Raw genomic sequence first — 12,954 nt, forward strand, 5'->3', positions numbered from 1 at the left:
TCCCACAGAGACCTGTCTGAGTGTGTTAACCTTTTGACTCATAGCAGTTTGTAAGTATACAAAGCATCAGTGCTGGTACTGAGTTTCTATTAACGTTATTCCATTTCCCAGGCCCAGATCTGCATAGTAATGTCAGTAATATGAGCAATCTGCTCCCCAAATCCAATTGAATCGATCCGAAGGCTTTGAGGGGTGACTTTCATTGCAGTGATGTTTTTCTGCAGGGTGCAGTTGTTCAGGGGAAAAGCAGTATATTCTGATACTCAAATTGCCCTTCTCAGGCATGGGTCACTGGGTAGACTCAGACTGTGATGCTTTCACGAGGGCTGTAAGAAAAATTCAAAGCTTCTTTCCCAAATTGTGCCAGCTGTGGATGAGAACCAGAAGGAAGAGCCCAGTGTATTGTCCTCAACCTACAAACAAGTGTCCTCTGTGCTTAGGTGTGACAGTTGTGCCCTTCTCCCAAAGGATCCCATTCCCTGTGGCTGCCTCCTGCCCTTGAAGCGTGACGGTCTTTTGGATGGAAGGTCTGAAAACTGAATGTTGAGGAAAGGAGAGCTGGTGCTTGGAGCTCTTTCCGCTTCTTTCACGAGGGCTGCAGGAAGAATGGACAATACTGATGGTGAGCTTCCATCTGCAGGGCTTGCTGCCATTTCCTTGCCCTTTTGCTCGGTGTTTCGGACACACAGCATGCTCAGTGCCCTGGCATTGCCTCAGAAACACTGGGCAAAGGCTTTGTTCCCCTCTGTGCTGCAAGGGGCTGAGTGCTGATGCATGAGCTCCTGCCTGGGAGCTCAGCAGTGGTTCCCTTGTGCTTAACGCACTCAGCTCCACAGCACCTGGGGCTGAGTTAAACATATTCTCCAGCAGGCTGTAGCCCCACTGTGCTCAACTCTTGGAGACGCAGAGAATAATAGACAGGTCTGCTTTGTCAGGTAGATTGTGAAATTAAACACCGTGGTGATCTCCAGCTCCTCAAATATTACCCCAGCGGGCACCATAAGGGCCTAGCATGGGACATTTATGTACAGTTCACCTGGCTGCACGGCCAGCATTGCTCCTGAAAGCCCCACGGCTGCAGAGATGCATGTATCTGTGCTTTCCATCACTCAGCCTCACTGCTGGAAACCATGGTTTGTTTGCCTCATCCTCTGCAATTGCTGTGGTGAGTGGGCACCGAGGGGCTCGCAGAGCTCCATACTGGGGCTGCTTCATCACTATTAATAGTTATTTCCTCACTGAGGGGTTTTTATGGCTGCATGCTTAGGGAGAGTTGCTTTCAGCTTCTTTTCCTATCACTCAGATAAATGGTGTGTCAGCTCCGGGATAAATAGGCGAGATGGGGAAGGTGTTGCCATGGTAACACAGGGATTTCGGTGATTGGTATCCATGGAGATTGTTGCTAAATTCTGAGCGATTTAAAAGTGCTTTATTTAAAACATAATGAGTGTGCCACTGCCTCTAGTGTGGTGGGGAATTGTGTGTGTGTATACACACGTGCGCTTTCAGCCGGCAGCCCTGTGGTACATCAGGAAGGAGGGGAAGTTATTCTGGGCCATTCAGATGCTGTGAGAGATGGCAGTGGGACACGGTGAGCCCTCCTACCCAAAGCTGCCTCCTCATAGCACACTGATGGGCGACAGCTGCCCTACAGCCATGTGCCCTGCAGTGGGTGGGCACTGCTTTGCAGCCCCTTCTCAGCACTTTGCTGCTGCACCCCTCGTCCTAATGGGGTAAGAGCTCATCAAACATCTCTCTGAAATGGTCCTGTGCCAGTCAGGAATTATCTTATTTTTATTAGTGGGGATGGAAAGCGTTGGAAACCTCTTTTTTGGGCAACCTGAATGATTCTATGGTTCTATGATTGAAGGTGGTAGAGATGTGTTGGAGCGGATGATCCTAGAGGTCCTTTCCAGTGCTAATGATTGCATGGTGTGGCTAGTGGCAGCTGGGCTTTTCCTTCTTTACTTTCCGGGATGCAGACTTCAGACCTGCCCAGTTGGAGAAGCTCTGTGTGATGCTGGTTCCCTGTGCAGGAGGTACTAAGGACGCTTTGCTCATTTTTAGTGAAAATAATTGACATTTTGTGCTGTGCACAGAACTGGTGAGATTGCTAGTTTGGTTTAATAGCTGGAATTTCTTGTTGCCTTTGAGTCCTGTTAGCCCTGCGTGCCGTGCCGTGCATGGCAAACCTAAGTATTTGGAGATGTCTCACGTTGCAGCCTGACCTGGGTGCTTTCTGCTGATGCCTGGTGAGACAACAGCAGTAAACATCATGCATAAACAGAAGCATTCAGCTACGTTAGCTCTGCTTCCTCCGCTGCTGCGGCTCTGCCGCTGAACCACAGCGCCTGCTGTAATTTGGGGGGCAGTCACCACCAAGGGCAATGTTTTGTACCTAGTTGAGATATTAAATTACTTCAGAGTTCTGATGGAAATGCAACCCTTGGCTTCACGTCCCAGTGCCCAAAGCGAGCGGCGCTGAAGCATGGCAGCTGTTGGGAAGGCAAAGATGCACAGTGCTTTGGGACGAGAGCCTGCGTGCTGCCTGGGCTCCTGGGCATGGGGTAATGCACCCACCCCAGCAGAGATGCTTTCTTGGGAATGTCTCAACGCTGACACACGCTGGGGTTTCTTTTTTCTCATCATTTAGTGCTGAAAAATGAAGTGCATGCGGGCGATCATTACAGCGTCCGGGTTTGTTAAAGGATCTTTTTATTCGCCAATTTGCACAACTCCCTTTCCAGGCTGCTGGGCATGATAAAATACAGCCATTCGGCCTGTCAGGGAGATAATTGGTTGGCATTATGAATCATAAAAGTATGTTCCCCCCTGGAATTTTATCCTGACACTTGATTTAATTTTTCTTGACATCACATCCATTATATTGCATCGTCTCGCTCTCGATAGTTAAATTTGCAGGCTCGCAGTAAGGACCAACAGGTTACTTAAGGAACAAAGCTGCTGTTAGCGAAAGGGTTGGCTCTGTGCTGAGGAAGCCCTTTCTCTTTTGAGGAAAATCACCACAAAACAAAAACACGGCAGGAGTGCCATTGGGAAGGTAGGATCCCCATTTCTGCCAATGCCCCGCGAGCAGCGCTGCTCGGGGATGGGTGGTGGGAAGGGCTGCACTGACCTCCATTATACAACATCAGTTTTGGAGCCAACGGATCATCATAGAATGGCTTGGGTTGGAAGGGACCTCAAAGATGATCCATTTCCAACCCTCCTGCTGTGGGCAGGGCTGTCAACTGCTGCATCAGGCACAAGGTGAGGCTGCATAGGGCCCCATCCAACCTGGCCTTGAACACCTTTGGGATGGGGCATCCATGACTTCTCAGGAGCTCCACTGGAAGAAGAAGGGGTTGGTTTTTGTTTTACCCTGCCTTCATATTGCTGCGCTCTCAGCATTCCTAGCACAAGGGGACAGTGGGCGTTCTCCCAAGAAATGGGGCAGCAGCACTGTCCTCTGCGCAGAGTGAACCCCAGGGCCCTCCTTGTGTGTGGTGAGACCCTTCCTGTGGCCACGGTGCTGCCCCAGAAGTGCAGGGATAGAATGAGGAGCTGGGATGGGCTGCGTCCCCGGGGCCCCCCCACAGCTCCCTCCCTCCTGGCGCATCCGCCTCACATGCAGCCTGCTAATTAGTGTGAGTGTAGCATCCTATTAATTGCAGCGATTGTGATGTTTAGATTTCTGGGTTAATTGGTAATATCTGGCGTAGCATTTTTTCCCTCCGGGTATTTCAGATCGCAGTAATTAACCTCCCCCATTCGGCAGAGTAGGCTTTCAGTACTGAGCTCTCCAGCTGCCTGCAGTGAGGATGCTGGGGGGACTATGCTGTGGGATGTGGTTTTTTTTTAATCCTAGAATCATAGAATGACTTGGGTTGGATAATCCTCCAGGATAACTTGTCCTGGTGTCTCGCAGAGGGTCTGCGTGCTATGAGCGTCCTCTCACCTGGGGGGCTGCAGAGAAGAGGGCTCCTATGGATGGCATCCCAACTGCATGGAACTGAGAGGCAGATGCATCCCCTTGGAGATCCCAGCTCAGCTCTGGATGGCTGGAAAATGGACACAGCATTAGTCCTGCAGAGAGCAAGGGGACTCGGTGAAATCTGTCCCCTCTGTGTGTTTATTTGGATTGTCCTCAGGAAGCACAGCAAAGCAGAGGCCACGCTGACTTGCCTTTATGCTTGCAACATTAAAGCTGCTGCTGTGCTGCGTGTCTTTAGGCAGAAGCTGGATCGTTACAGCTTTGCTTCCGTATTATTTCTGCAGTGACAAATGGGAGGTGGAGATGGGACAAGGAGTGCCAAGCCCGGCAGTGTAATTACAGCTCCCTTCCATTTCCCCATCCCCTCCTGCAGCCTGGTGGTAAATGATGATGGATGCTTTGCTCTGGCTGCTGACCGGGACTGGAGATTGGGAGATGGGATGGAAGCAGATCTGAAAAGGTCAGCGTGTCGTTCTCACTCTGCTTTCCTTCTACCCTATGGCTCCTGCCATGAGGGGATCTGTAAAAACCCGAGCTTTCAGCGGGATTGCTCTTAATGCGCTGCTGGGATCCTGATTGCTTTTTCATTGATTGCACAAGCAGTACCTGGGGTTGGCAGGTGGAGTGCAATGGGGCAGCCCCTGCACTGGGTATCTTTGTACCATTCCAAAAATGTAAGAGAGCCAGGAAACAGGGCCCAGGTTGTGCTCAACCAACAGATATTCCAAAGCTTCCTTAATATTCCAAGTCGATATTCCTCAATTTTTCAGGAATACGCTCTTTCCCACCCTATAAAGCTGCCCTTCTTCCTGCTGTGAGATCTTTAGCCAACAGGTCTACCCGCAGTGTTCTTTTTGCCACTGGTATGTGTTTGATATTTAAGATATGTTTCCTGCTGAGTGTAAGCTGTGAGCTGTACGCGGGAGGGGAGGGGGAGGTGATGGACAAGCCTGGAGCTGCAGGGTAAAAGCCTCTGTCTGTGGTCCTTGTGCTTCCAGCAGTACCCCAGACAAAAGGCTGGGATTTCAAAGGCACTGAACAGAGACTGCTGCAGAGCTTTAGAGGCGTTGCTCTTGATTTCCACCAGCCTGAGGAACCATCCTTTGAAAATCCCAGCTTAGCCCAAGGCACACCACAGCTTGCTTTATTTTTTAATTGGCGTTTTATTCATTTTTTCTATTTTAAATTGCAGGAAAAGTGGAGATGTGAGGTGCAGAAGGGCTGCTGGCCCTGTGTGTTCCAAGGCAAGCTGAGGACAGAATGCTTTCTCTCAACCTGGAGAGCACCCTCAGCTTGCTTTCGGCAGGGTAAGTGATTATGAGGTGAGTGGAAGTAATTCTCGACTGTCTCAGAGTTATTGACTTTGCAATGATCCTGTGATTATTATTATTTTCTAGTCAGAGCAGAGGTGTGCACTGAGCTGACTGCAGATGTCTGTCTTAGGGCCGGCACGCCAAGCTGCCTTCCATTGTCCCCATCATTATCTCTCTGCTTACTTTTCTGTTTTTATTTTATTTTACAGGAAGTTTGCCTCCCCCCTCCAACTGAGCTAAAGCAGTGTTTCAGGGGACCTGGTTGTTGGGCATGGTGGTGATGGGTTGGGGTTGGCCTTCGCCTCGATGATCTTAGAGGTCTTTTCCAGTCTTAATGGCTCTATAATTCAAATTGAATTGGCAAATGCGTAGTTAATGGCACAGCTTAATGCAGTGAGTGGAGGAAGCTTTGTGTGTGGAGGACAACTGGGAGGTTTGTACTGTTGGTGAGAGTTTGTTGTTGGGTTGATGAACCTCTCATATCCCCCCACGGCTCAGAGCCATCACTGTAGGCTTTGCCCTCATGCTGTGGAGCTGGGGGTGTCTGTGAGCATCTGGCCAGTGACTAACACAGGGAACGTGTCCTTTGTGTTCTTTCCTCCTGCCTCTGCCTGGAGGAGGATAATAGGAGAAGTGTGGGAGGACAGGATGGCCGCAGCCCTGAGGACAGCCATCAGAGCCTGAGCTCAGGGCTGCTGGTGGATGAGCAGCATATATATGCCCTCGCCTTGCTTTGTCCCTATCCTGCTGGTTTTCGTAGAATCATAAAGGTTGGAAAAGACCACTAAGATGAATCCAACTGCTGTAGGCTGTACTGGGCCCATAGGTCTTGAGTTGTTGTGTCTCCAGAGGTGGTGGTGTGCCTGGAGCCCTCCATTGTGTTCATCTGGCTTTCAGTGTGCAGCTGAATTTCCAGCGCTTTCCTCTTCTGAGTGTGCTAATTTCTGGTTGCCTGTTGCAGAGTTTGCTACTGATTTCCCCAGAGGGGAATAAAAACTCAGGCAGAAATACGGCGTGGAAAATAACTGTCGCTGAGCACATGCATTGGAAAGGCTGGAGCCTCACTGGAACACAGCAATGTGTGCGTGCCTCCAGGTACAACAAGGAGAGAGAACCCCTAAATTACTTCCACCAGACGTCTCCTCTTTCCCCAACCCTCCATACTGATGGCTTTTGAGGCCAAAAGGGATCTTTCTGTCTGAGTCCTGATATTACCCTGCAATAAATCACGGCCCCAACTGGAGCAGATCAGTGAGAGGAAAACAATATCGAACGTGGCTTTGAGGAATTGGCTTCTTATTTTCCTATTAGGAAGAAATTCTTTACTCAGAGGGTTCTGAGGCCATGGATGGGCCCTGGGCAGCCTAAGCTGGGGGGCAGCCAGCCTATGGCAGGGGGATGGAACTGGGGGATCTTTAAGGTCCCCTCCAACCTCAGCCATTCTATGATTCTATGAACCATTCCTAGGGCAAGTGAATGCACCCCAGTGCTCATAGGGCTGGCCCCATGCCCAGTGAGGCTCTTAGGGGTGCTCTTGCAATCCTCATCAACCCCCTGCTAATTAACGGCTGCACAGCATCCTGCCGGTGGGCTCTGCTTCCCTCTCTGACATTTGGGCAGCTGTTAAGCAGCTGTTTAGAAACCTATCAGGGTCAGTGCTGGTTTTTATATTGTTCCAGCTTCTTCATCAAAATGTCATCTGTGGCCGCACCCGACACCTGGTTGTGTTGGTAAACTCATTTTGGACTCTCATAAAAGGATCAGGTTGGTTTAATGAAATCTGCTTTTCATAAATCCGTGATGATTGGCACTAATTAAATTTCACCTCTTCATTAAGTGGTTCATAATGTTCATAGCCTGTTTCAGCTCTGCTGTTGTTTTGCCTGGCTTCAATGTCAGACCAACAAGTTGGAAGATGATGTGGGTGGTTTCAACACTGGAAAATCATTCATTTTTCAGAGAGGTGGTGGTGCCCCATCCCTGCAGATACCCAGGATCAGGGGATGGGGCTGTGAACACTGATGGAGCTGTGGGTGTCCCTGTGCACTGCAGGCAGTGGGAACAGATGGTCTTTGGGGGTCCCTTCAATTCACGAGTTGTTACTCCTGTTATTTTATTTTATTGCTTCTCTGGGTTTACATCTGCTTTATGGTCCCCTCTGTCTGTGCCTGGCTGCAGGGAGAAACCAAAGTCCCTGTTAATGAAATGAAAAGGAAAGGGAAAGAAAGAAAAAGGGGAAGGGGAAAGAGAAAGGGAGGAAAATGAGGGAAGGGGAAGGAAAAGGGCTAAAGAAAAAAGGAGACCTGTGGGCAGGGGCTGAATTGGGGACTTAGGGGAGGTGCTGGCAGAATATAGAAGAGAGAATAGCATGGAAATCTGAATTTATGCCGTAGACTCATGGCCAGATGCTTCAGGGAGGCACGTACAGCCCCAGCATGGTGCAAGGGGTCGGGATGCGGAGCGCTGTGTGAGCGCGTGCAGGCACAGCAGGGGACTTGTTGACAAACGCATCCTACAGAATCTGCCTCTGGCAAGCTTTTTTATGCCTTTGGATTATTCTCCTGTGGTGCATTTGGGAAGCGGTTAGTGGATCATTTTATGGGGGGAAAAAACCCATCTCCTTTGAGAGGATGTGTTATGTTTCTTAAACCGCGCTGCAAGAGTTGTGAGTGCTTTCAAAGTGATGTGCTCTGAATTACTGCATTGGGTTTGTTCCCCTCTGGAGCCTGGGGCAGAGAGATGGGAGGACAAGGGCTGGGAAATGGCTTTTCCTGCAGGAAATGTGCGCCCAGTGGCTCAGCTGAGAGGAGGTGCTGCTCAGCAGGGCTGGGAGGTGGGAGCATCGCCTTCTCCTGATGCCTTGGGGTATGGAGCCAGGCTCTGGGGAAGGCATTGCAACATCTCCACTGCACCAGCCCCAGAATGCCCATTTTTCACTCCCTTTGGGTGTAATATCCTATCTTTCTTGCTTTTGGACTATTTAACAGTTTATCCTGGATCGTGTTTTTGGACTCGCTGGGGATTGAAAAGAGAAGAAAATCCCCAGCATCTCTCCTCCTGTTGCATGCTCTAACCAAACCAGGGCAGCCCTTTGGGTGTACCTGCTATTGCCCAGTGATCTCACTGCCAATGCAGAGCAGAGTGGGCCAGGAGTTTGGTTGCAATAAAGCATCCAAATGGATGAGCAATAGCGTAGGGAGAAAATAGCACGATGATTTGGTGCACTGGGATTTATTTCTAAAAGTCCTTTCTAAACCCAAAAGCACAGTCTTCCACTGCTTTCCTTTCCCTGCCATGATGCTGGGGATGAGCTGTTCTGCCCTGGCAGCACCCTTTAGAAGCTCAGAGGATGCTCTGACCTCCCCTTCATCCCTGCCTCTAACCTAGGGCAGCACCAGCTGCTGCCCCTGGCCCTAATTTGGAATCTGCAGTGCTGGGGGGAGCCTGGGGTCCCCCCACTCCTTGGAATGTCTCTTCGTGCCAGCTAGAGCTGTGGAGGGATTGCTGTGTCACTGCATCCTGATTGACACAGCCCTGCTCCCCTGCACTGCGGAGCAGATGGAAACGTGCCGTCCTTCTGTCTCCTGCTCTTGTACAATTCCACCAACAAGCTTTATTCTTGTTTTAAATCCTTCTGAGCAGGGAAGCTTCAATGAATTTTAAATAAGCTCTTGGAGCTGTGCATTAAAACCTAATGAGGCAGAGTACCAGTGATGCACCTGAGGAGTAGATGCGGGGAGCTAAAGGGTGGCTTTGGGCTGAGGCTGGTGGTACAAACTCATCCCTGCTGGGCTCCTTGCTTTGTCTTCTCTGACCTGGGGCCAGCATGTTTTTACTTTCCCTTTGTTAACTACTCTGTTGGAGTGCCATTCTGAGCTGTCACCTGGGCAAATGTCCTCCCAAAGCGAGCAGTTCTCCTGGGTGCCCAATTTGGCTGTCTCAGGGCTGGGGTTTGACTTCATGATGCAATCCCAAAGAGCATGGAAAATCCCTTCTGTTGGTTGAGATCTACTGCTCAGTGTTGTCAGGTTGGTGGTATGTCACATTATGGTTATCTACTCCTTGGCGCATGAGTTGGGTGGCCGAAGTACTGTAGTACCACATAATCATTAAGGTTGGAAAAGACCTCTAAGATCTCTAGCCCCAACTCATTATCTTGTGTTGCCAAGTCCTTCATCTCCTCATTTCCTGAACATCTCAAGGGATGGTGACCCCACCACTTCGCTGGGCAGCCCCTTCCAATGCCTCACAATCTGTTGTGATTGTGTTGGGATGCGAGGGATCCCAGTGGGATGAGCTGAGACCTGAAAATGGGCCCAGTGTGTCCTTCTGTGATTCACTGTGGTTTGAGATGTTAGCACCAGTGCACCTGTGGGCATAACAATGGGATGCCCAACCCTCCTGATCCACAGAGCATCTCTTCCCAGCCTGCCTTCTCCCCCCACCCCAAAAAACAGCTTTGCATGGCTGCTCTGCCACCTTGATGAAGCATTGAGGGTTTCAAAGGTAATTAAAGCTCCTTGAGCAGCGATGCAAGCACGTGCCAGCTACAGCTGGAAGGAGAGAAGGGCAAAGTGAGCATTTGGAGAAGAAAACTGAAGCTGAGTTACTGCAAGGAGTGCATTGAGGTGGGGGAGTGGGATGGTGGGTGGGAGGGGGCCGGTTCTCCTCTGCAATTGCTTGTTTCCACCACATCCCCTACTTTTTTGTTGTTAATTTAGTGGCCGACTCTGCAGCAGATAAATCCAGGGCAGGTTTGTAAATGCTGCATTGCTGGCAGCCAAAACACAAATATGCCCTGAACTGCTGCCAAGCAGGGAAAAAGAAAAAAAAAAAGAAAAGAAAAAAAAAAAGGCAGAAAAAGCTCAGTGGCGGGTTTTACAGCCCTGGAAAAGAGCAGGCTGCAGTGGGCTCTTGGGCACTGCTCTTAGAGCATGGGGAGGAAAAACCCAGAGCTGTCCCAGCACCGGGGGATCCTCAAAGGGAAACCCTGGCTCCCATCCTGTGTTACTGTAAGGTCTTCTTCCCAGAGGAGGGGCCTGGCACTGGGGATGCTGTTGCCAAAGCTCAGGCTCGGAACTTTGCTGCCTGAGCTCCTCCTGTGACCACAGATGAGGTGGCCATGTCCATCCATGGCCATGGAGCGCAAGCAAATATGGCCCCATGCAGCTGCTGTCCCCCAGCTCTTTGTGCTGAATCCCAGGGTGCTTGGCCACAATGGGACTGCTGCTTGGAGGAGGTGTGTTGGTCCCAATGGGGATGGGGAGCTGGCAGCTGCTTGCCCTTTGTGCTGAGATTTTAGATTTTTTTTTTTTGAAGCACTGATTTTAGCAACATGTTAATCCCTGTGTTAGCTTCAGCCATCCAAGATCCTGCTTGTCATTCCTTCCAGACACCGCTCCAGTGCCATCAGGGGAACATCCCCATAGGGCTCCTTGTGGGTTTTAACCATGATTGCTTCTCCCCTCTGGAACCAAAGAATTTTCTGCCTGGCTTGACACAGGAAGCAAAGGGCTGAGCAATACAGCGTAAAAGAAGGAAAAAAAGACTTTAAAAAGGTAGAAAAAGGCATAGGAGCCTCCCCAGACCCAAAGAGAAATAAGAGAGAAACTCAGGAGAGTGCAACCCCTAGGATGGGACCTGCTTTGGGGCAGAGGTCCCCTCAATGTGCTCGTGCACCCCAGGACCCCATCATTTTGGAGTGCAGCATCACCCTGCCCCACAATGCACATTGCTGGGGTCGATGTGGATCTGGTTGGCAGCCCCCCACCCCACACCCCTTCTCCCTTGGCTGGCGGCTGCAGCAGCCGTAGCATCACAACCCACGGCCGCGGGGAACAGGGAAGGGAGAGGCTCTATTTTAATGCACCGCTGTGGGTTGGTGACCTAGAAAAGCAGCTCACAGTGCAAGAGTGTGAAGTCCAACCTCCCCCGCTGCCAGTGTTGCTGCTGAGCGTGGGGTGACCTATATAAAGCAGTGCAGGAGGCATTGAGGGGTCCCTTCTTGTCCCCCCACCCCTCCAGGCGCTATGGAGGGGATGGGAGATGGCTAGGATGCACAATAGCACACAACAGCTCTGTGCTGGCTGGGATGCATCTCTGTCGTGACATATCGTGGCAATGCATCGTATCGAAAACATCTTGGCAATGCTGTAGGAAACGCCACCAGTTCATGGGTTGGAGGGGAGATGGAGCTCCTTTTTTTCCCCTCTGCTCAACGAGCCCCATCAGAAATGATGTTGATGTTATAAAGCTCACAGCCGTGTGCGCTCTGCAGCCCCTAAAAGAGAATGAAGCGCGGTTATTCCAATAGCAGTCAGTTTCTGAGCTGCTGCACCCAGCCGAGCGGAAGATACGCCAATTAATTAAATCAGTAAATAAGTTATACTAATCCCATTAACAAAAGAGGAGTTGGAGATTAAATCTCTTATGGTACTGACTGAAAAATTAATGTCGTCCGTCTTTTAGGAAATATATTCTTCCCCTCACCTCGCCAAGGATAATAGTGCTGTTATATAGGACAGAACGTTATCTGAAATGAAAAATGAATGTAAAACTAGCACATCTCTTATTAAAAGATTGTAATGAAGTGGCTGTAACGATGTGGGGCCGGCTGAGCCTGGGGCTGTGCAGCGCTGCCAGGGAGCGTGCCAGGGCTGCCTGCAGGATTTGGGGTCTTCATGGGTGTCACTGTGCCATGGTGCTGGGGTGGAAAACGTTTGCAAAGCCTCCACTCCTCCTTTCCCTGCTGCAGGAGTTGACTTTTGGCTTTTGCACGCACATCCATCTCCCGGGTGCCCCAAACTGGGGTCTGATTTATGGTTTATGGACACGGTTATGGGCATGGTGGTGGACAAGGTCTTAGTGGTCTTTTCCAGCCTTTATCATTCAGTGGTGCCATGGGACTCTCAGGGGTGCTGTGGGGCATTCGGTTGTGTCAAAGGACTCCAGATCATGCCATAGGACACCCATTGGTGCCATAGGACTTCTAATGATGCCATAGGGCACCTAGTGGTGCTGAAGGACACCCAATGATGCCATGAGATTCCCAGTGGTGCCAGAGGACTCCCAATCATGCCATAGGACACACAGTAGTGCCGTAGGACTCCCTATGATGCCATGGGATGGTTACAGCCCCCCTCCACACGGTGATGGCTGAGCCAGCCCCACGGCACGTGCCACGCGCTCACTGTGCCATATAGCAAACCCGTGACAATTAGAGGTTCCGCAGCCACAAAAACAAACCTGAGAGGAAATAAACCCCTGCCACTCCCCGGCTTTGATCTGCTGCATGAGACACCAGACTGCCAAAATGCATTTATAATTCAACAAAATCCAAGGCGGCTCCTTTATTTTTAGAGCAGGGGCTGTCTCGGCTGCGCGGGGAATGGAAGCGCCAGGCTCTCAGAACAGATAATTGCAGGTGTTCCTCACTGCCTTTGCTGGAGAGCACGTTTTAGAGCTGCTTTTCGGATTTCTGCAGACGCTTTTTCTTTTCTGACTCCCCGAGGAGGGTGTCAGGGCGCATCAGCTTTACGGCGCCGTGCTCGTCTCTCGCACTGCTTTGCATAAGCGCCATAAATAAAAATCCATGGGTGTGCGGGAGCAGAAGGAGATGTCCGTCAAGCATCGGTGCGAATGCCAATC

General features: G+C 50.5%; 1 protein-coding gene across 4 annotated transcripts in view; it reads left to right on the forward strand.

Annotated features, from left to right (window-relative positions):
* Positions 1-568: 568 nt before the first annotated feature.
* RPH3A (rabphilin 3A) overlaps positions 569-12,954 on the forward strand; it is a 35,459-nt gene continuing 23,073 nt past the window's right edge. For 2 of the 4 annotated variants that reach the window (XM_046901291.1, XM_046901293.1), the window contains exons 1-2: positions 569-1,165; positions 5,187-5,301. The gene's annotated coding sequence lies outside the window, so the exon portion shown is untranslated. Of the gene's footprint in view, positions 1,166-2,162; positions 5,317-12,954 lie in introns of those variants that run through there. The other 2 variants (XM_046901290.1, XM_046901292.1) reach the window with 2 other exon arrangements.

Source organism: Gallus gallus, chromosome 15, assembly GCF_016699485.2.
Source record: "Gallus gallus isolate bGalGal1 chromosome 15, bGalGal1.mat.broiler.GRCg7b, whole genome shotgun sequence".
NCBI lineage: Eukaryota > Metazoa > Chordata > Aves > Galliformes > Phasianidae > Gallus > Gallus gallus.